We start from the raw sequence: 7,026 nt of genomic DNA, 5'->3' as shown, positions 1-7,026 counted from the left end.
GCGAGAATAAAGATATTGTCAACGTTTTGTTAGCTGTCCTTGGGGACAGGCCGTTGAATCCTTGGGATGTTATAGGTGATCCAAGGTCGTGTCGGTCATACGCGATGCGGATTTTTCAAATAAGAAAATAATGGCAAATTTTTTGCACCGTTGTTGGAGATTAATCGTGATTAACAAACTACGAATCAATTGATTACCTAGATTAGACCCTTTTGCTTTTATTTAGTTATTGTTTTTGTTTTATTTCTCCCTTGGGAATTCCCTTCGTCACTGTGAAGGGAGTTTCAATTTGATTTTTTTTGTTGTTTTTGTATATGCATAATGACAGGGATAAAGAACCTCTTCAATCCGATCCTGAGATTGAAAGAACTCTTTGACGACAAAGGAAACAAACTAGATATCAAAGAGTTGAAGAAGAAATTGAAGAGGTAGTTGAAGAAAAGTTTGAATTCAACATGGCAGAGAATGAAATCACAAAGCTAATGCTCTTAAACCTAGGAGGACCCTTGGATCTTTCACTACTCCTAATCCAAGGAGTTATGAAAGTAGTATTGCGACACCTACTGTTAATGCCAATAACTTTGAGTTGAAGCTCTAGCTTGTGACACTAGTGTAACAAAATTGTCAATTTAGTGGGAGCCTACAGGAAGATCCTAACTTGTTCATCTCGAACTTCCTGCAAATTTGTGACATGGTCAAGACAAATGGCATCCCGGCTGAGGTTTATTGGTTGTTGCTATTCTCTTTTGCTGTAAAGGATCGGGCTAAGCAGTGGCTGGATAATCAGCGCAAAGAGAGCATAACCACATGGGAGGACTTGGTCACTAAGTTCCTAACCAAATTCTTCCCACCTTAGAGGTTAACCAAGCTCAGAACTGACAGCATGAAGGAGAGTCCCTTTATAAAGCTTGAAAGAGGTACAAAGAGAAGCTGAGAAAGTGTCTGTCTGACATGTTTGCTGACTGGGTCTAACTTCAGATTTTTTTATGATAGGATCACCCCATCCTCATGGGTTTCATTGGATAATTCGGCTGGAGGATCAATGCATATGAAGAAGACCACTGATGAAGCATTGGAGTTGATTGAAATGGTAGCCAACAATTAGTACCTCTATTCCGAAAGATCAATGAGGAAGGGAGTTATAGAATTAGATGCCTTGGACACTCTGTTAGCTCAAAATAAATTCATGTCACAACAAATCAATGCAATTACTCAACAATTAGGATACATGCAAGTTTCAGCAGTTTTAGCAGTGAATGCTCAAGAGAACTCTTATGGCAAGAGTAATAGACTACATCAAAGTGAAGGTTTGGAGTATGGACATTCTTCTCTGGAGCAAGTATATTACATAGATAATCTTTCAAAGCCATCTCGCAATGATTCCTTCTCCAAGACCTATAATCCTAGATGGAGAAATCACCTAAATTTTGGGTGGAGAAATCAAGGTCAGAGGGGCAACAGTTTCAACAATAATCATCAAGAAAACCACTTCCAACCTCAACATAACCCTTTCAACCACCATCAACACAACAACCACCCTCTCAACCTTCAAAGTCACTCTTACCAACAACAATCACCCCTCACCCAACCATCTCAAGACTTTCAAAGGCTCTTGAAATGGCTATAGAGAAACTCTCCCAAAATACATTTACATTCATGCAAGAAACAAGAGGTTTCATTGAGAAAACAAGGTCTAACTTCCAGAATTAAGGTGCCTCAATTAGAAAGTTAGAAGAGCAAATAGGCCAAATTAAGCAAAAATTGGCAAAACCCACAAATGGCCTTCCCAATGACACAATTTGAAACCCAAGGGAAGAATGCAAAGCTATTTATCTGAGAAGTGGAAAGGTGGTAGAACAAGAGGACAAGGAGGAGACCGATGACAAACAAGGGAATGAAGCAAAAGGGGACACCAATAGTCAAGTGGAGCACGTGACCCCCACCTCTCAGGAACACATATTCAAGCTTCAAAAAATGCATCAAGAGAGAAGGTCCAAGTGCTAGAGTATGAGCCAAGAATTCCATATCATCAAAGGCTTCAAGGGAAATACAAGGAAAAGCAATACTCCAAATTCTTGGAGATATTCAGGACACTGCACATAAACATTCCATTCATAGAAGCACTTGAATAAATGCCCTTGTATGCTAAATTCATGAAGGAATTGTTGTCCAAGAAAAGATCCTTGATGGAAGGCCAAACAGTGGTGATGACCAAAGAGTGTAGTGTAATTATTCAAAGGAACTTGCCAACAAAGAAGAAAGATCCAGGGAGTTTTCAAATTTTCTATAATATTGGAAATACTACCTTTGAGAGAGAATTATATGATTTGGGGACAAGTATTAATTTGATGCCTCTCTTTGTGATGTAGAGGCTAAAAATTTAAGAGTTGAAACCCACAAAAATAGCTCTACAAACGACAGATAAATTAATGAAGCATGCACATGGAATAGTTGAAAATATCTTGATTAAAGTGGAAAAATTCTTGCTCCCAATGAATTTTGTTATTCTTGACATGAAAGAAGATGAGAATGCCTCCATCATTCTAGGGAGACCTTTCCACGCCACTGAGAGAGCCCTCATTGATGTTGAAAAAAGTGAATTAATGTTGAGGGTGCATGAGGAACATTTAGTTTTTTTATGTTTTCAAGACCATGCATCACTCAAGTGATCAAGAGGATTGCAAGAAAGTTGGCACCAAGGATCCAAACTTGAAGGAAGTATCTAATAAATCACTTTCAGGAGCTCTTTTTCCATGCTTGGAAATAAAAGAAGAGAAAGACAAAGTGCAGCAAATTGGAAACTTATTTGAAACTAACAAGAGCTTGCAACCAAAGCCTCCATTTGCAATCAACAAACCCTCCGACATCAAATCTAAGTTTGGTGTTGGGTGTGCATCAAATAAGGAGGAAGCTCCCAAGAAGAAGGTGTCAAAAGGGTGGAGGAACAAGAAAATTCCTACTCAAGATTTTTCACCAGGTGAAGTAGTGTTATCTCACCATCCATTATTGTCATATACTGTGAACAAAATTTTTTCCCTTGATCATGTTGAGCTATTACATGAGGACACAAGGAGGAGATTCAAAGTGAGAGCGGAAGAGTTGAAGCATTATGATCACCCTCCACCTTAGCAAGGAACAACCGTCATGCTAGTGATGTTAAAAAAGCGCTTGTTGGCAACCCAACGTCAGGTATTTTCTTTTCATTCTTATTTTTATTTCATATAAGGTTGTGTATGTGTTTCTAGATTAAGTTTGGTGTGCTACACCCATAGGACAATTGCACTTCACTGGGTACTTGGCCTAGTTTCACAATGATTATGTCAGACTAAGTTTGGTGTTCTCACACTATGTTTGGTGTTGCCACACTTCACCTATGCGAAGTCCACCCTATGCAAATACATTAGCAACTTAGTTATTTTACTTTATTTTAGCTTTCATTTCATTTGTTTTAATTTAGTTTATTTTATTTGAATAAGCCTCTGTATTACTTGATTGCCTTCACTTGATCAGCATGTTTATCCCTATTTCCATCACCTTTATTTTTTTTTCTTTGTTGCTTGAGGACAAGCAACCATTCTATGTTTGGTGTGCGAGGCTATGCTCTACATAGTCTTAGAGAAGATGAAGGCAACAATTATGATTAAGGTGGTATCATTTTCTTTAAGCTTCTAGCTTTCAATTTTTCTATTTACTTTTTTTCTATTTTTTTATTTTCATGTTTTCCTCATGCTTACTGAATTTATTACTTATGAAGTCCTCTTAAGAACTATAAACATATGAAAAAGAATTGCAGAGATGGAGAAAAGTTGAATTTGACAAATAAAAGTCTTCTGATAATAAGTGGTGGTGCACTAAGTGTGATGATCATGAATTAAGCTAAAAGGGATGATGATCTCGTATGAAAAGGAAGGATGATTTCTTACGAGCGTGAGGTTTAGAAAGGTGTTATGAGATCTCTGACTAAAAGAAAAGAATCATTGAACGTGAATTGAAAAAAAAAGAAAAAGAAAGAGACAAAAGAAAGAACAAAGAAAAATCAAGATAAAAACCAATGATTGCAAAACTCTGAGCATCAATGATTGAAGAGCCTAACTTATCTGTCTGTGGTGTGATTGTCCAAGGATAGGGCTTGGGTAATTAGATCCAAGGCGTGCCTTGTTGGTGCGCGAAATTAGAACTCGCACAACTTAACCGACAAGTACACTGTGTCTTCCAAGTTATACCTCAGGTGAGTGAGGGTCGATCCCACGAGAATTCTCAGACTGAGCAAGCAATGGTTGTCCTGTGGGACTTAGTCAGGCAAATAGTAAAGGTTGTTTGTAGGTGTAAAGTTCATAAACAATAATAAGCAATTAATAAGAAAAGCAATAAAAGGTTTGGAGTAAAACAATGATGAGAAAATAGTTAAGGTCTGAGAGATGTTTATTTTTTCGGATTAAAACGTCTTACCAACTTTTTTAACAATGAGTGATTCATTCTATGGCAAACCATAAGTGATTAACCCTAATCTCTTAGTGATTTAATCTCCCCTAACCTTTATCAACCACCACTCTCGTGGTCACTCAATTCTGATTAGAGGGTTAAGTTCAGAAAACTAGTTTAACCGCCACAAAAATCCTAATTACCCAAAAGTAATAGGATTATATGTCACATATCCCAATTAGTTCATGTAATTAGCAATTTAGAAATATTTTTTTCATGTTGTAGCTCAAGCGAGATAACTCTCTCGAGAATCACAAGAGCTCATGTAGAAAAGGGTCATACTCTCATTCCACCCAGTTCATAAGATTAAGAACGAAAATAACACCTTAGAATTGAATCAAACATTAATTAAAATAGAAGAATAATAGTTCTAATCCATAGAAATAAATAGAGCTCCTAACCTTAACCAGGAGGTTTAGTTGCTCATGACTTATAGAGAAAACAGGATTCTGAAAAGTGCGAAAGGAAGAAGATCCTAAACCTAATTGATCTTTTCCTTTAAATACTAACCTAATAATAAATGCTAGACCTAAAAGATATTATTTATAAATAAATATTACAAAAAGAAAATAAAATAAAACTAATAAGTGCTCAATCCACTTGGAGACCCAAAGAGGTGTAAAACGGGCTGCTGCTGGCATTCAACTTCAAGATTGGGTGTTGAAATGCCAGAGGAGGGAAATGCGCTTCTAGTCTTGTGGCCCCTTGTTGGTGCCAAACGCCAGGTAGGCGTTCAGCTCCCAGGGAGGGTGCTGCCAGCATTTTCCTTTATTGCTCTAGGCTTATCCAAACTGCTCCGAATTTCACCTAAAACCATAAAAACCCAAGAAAAACTCAAAGTAGCATCCAAAGGTAATTTTTGCACTAAAATCAAGTAAAAGTAAGTAAAATATAATTAAAAATAATATAAAAATAACCAGAAAAAAGGTATAAGATGCTCACGCATCACAACACCAAACTTAAACTGTTGCTTATCCTCAAGCAACCAAAACAATATAAGACCAAGGAAGAGAGAACACATAAGATTCGAGTTGTCAATCAAGCTCAGGTCTAATCACTGAATGGAGCTAATGGCACTCTATTTCTGAATAGCTTTGTCATCTCAATATACTTTGAAGCTCAGAAATATTGATGTCCTTAAGAACTAGAACTCGGATGATATTATTGATTCTCTCCTTTAGGCTCTAGTTGATTCCTGAACACAACTTTTCTTTTCCACGGTGCTTTGCCCCTTTGAGCCTAGCCGTGACTCTAAGTGTTTTGTCTTCAAGCTTAACTTGAAACAAGAACACCACAAGAACTTAACTGGGGGAACATTTTGGGTTTGAATTTGTCTTTTGCTTTTTCTCCCAGACAGTGGTGCTCAGAGCCTTAGGCCTACTCTGTAACAGCATTAGATCACGACTTTAAGTGTTCAGTCTCAAGGGTTACTTTATACTTTCACACCACAAGCATATGGTTAGGAAAAAGCCCTCTTTTGAGCTTTAGATCGCTTTTGACCCTCCTAACCATTGATGCTCAAAGCCTTGGACATTTTTCCTTTGATTTTTCCTTTCTTTTCAATTCTTTTTGCTGTTTGTTTTGCTTCAAGAATCCTTTTCTTATTTTAGAGAATCTATAATATTTTTCTAAATTCCTGTTCCTCAATAACCAATATACTCAACTCCAATATCAAACATGCACAATTAATTCATACATTTAGAAATAGAGGTGAGGCCACCACATCAAGGCAATTAGAACACATAAGGAATATATAACTCGAATTCTTATGCACTTTATTATTACTGTTCTTCTTAAAACTTTATTTAAGTTTAATGGGTGGTACATGAGATATTTTTCAAAATTAACTTAAAATTTCAAAATTAACTTACTAAACTAGAAAGCAAGAAATCCTAATAGTGATCATGTAACTCAGAATGGAAAAATAGAAAATCAAATAAACTACTGAAAACAGAGATAAGATAAGGGAGATGAGAGTGAAACTCAACCACCTCAGTCATGGTGCCTGCTACTCTCTCCAGAGGATCCCTTATGGTGCTTTAACTCTTCCAACTCGCGCTCCTGCTTCTTCTGCTCCTCAATCATCTTATGAAGGATGATAGACTAGCATCTGTGTTCTTCTTTCAATTGGTCCACGATGGATATTGATGAGCGGATAATTTATACGCTTTTTGGCATTATTTTTAGTATGTTTTAGTTAGTTTTTATTATATTTTTATTAGTTTTGAGTTAAAATTCACTTTTCTGGACTTTACTATGAGTTTGTGTGTTTTTCTGTGATTTCAGGTATTTTTTGGCTGAAATTGAGGGACTTGAGCAAAAATCTGATTCAGAGGCTGAAAAGGACTGCAGATGCTGTTGGATTCTGACCTCCCTACTCGAAGTAGATTTTCTGGAGCTACAGAAGCCCAATTGGCGAGTTCTCAACTGCGTTGGAAAGTAGACATCCTGGGCTTTCCAGCAATGTATAATAGTCCATACTTTGCCTGAGATTTGATGGCCCAAACAGGCGTTCCAAGTCAGCTCAAGAATTCTGGCGTAAAA

The sequence above is a fragment of the Arachis duranensis genome, chromosome 9 (genome assembly GCF_000817695.3).
Source record: "Arachis duranensis cultivar V14167 chromosome 9, aradu.V14167.gnm2.J7QH, whole genome shotgun sequence".
In the NCBI taxonomy this organism is placed as follows: Eukaryota; Viridiplantae; Streptophyta; class Magnoliopsida; order Fabales; family Fabaceae; genus Arachis; species Arachis duranensis.
The sequence above is the reverse complement of the archived record's forward strand: the minus strand, read 5'-3'. Positions refer to the sequence as shown.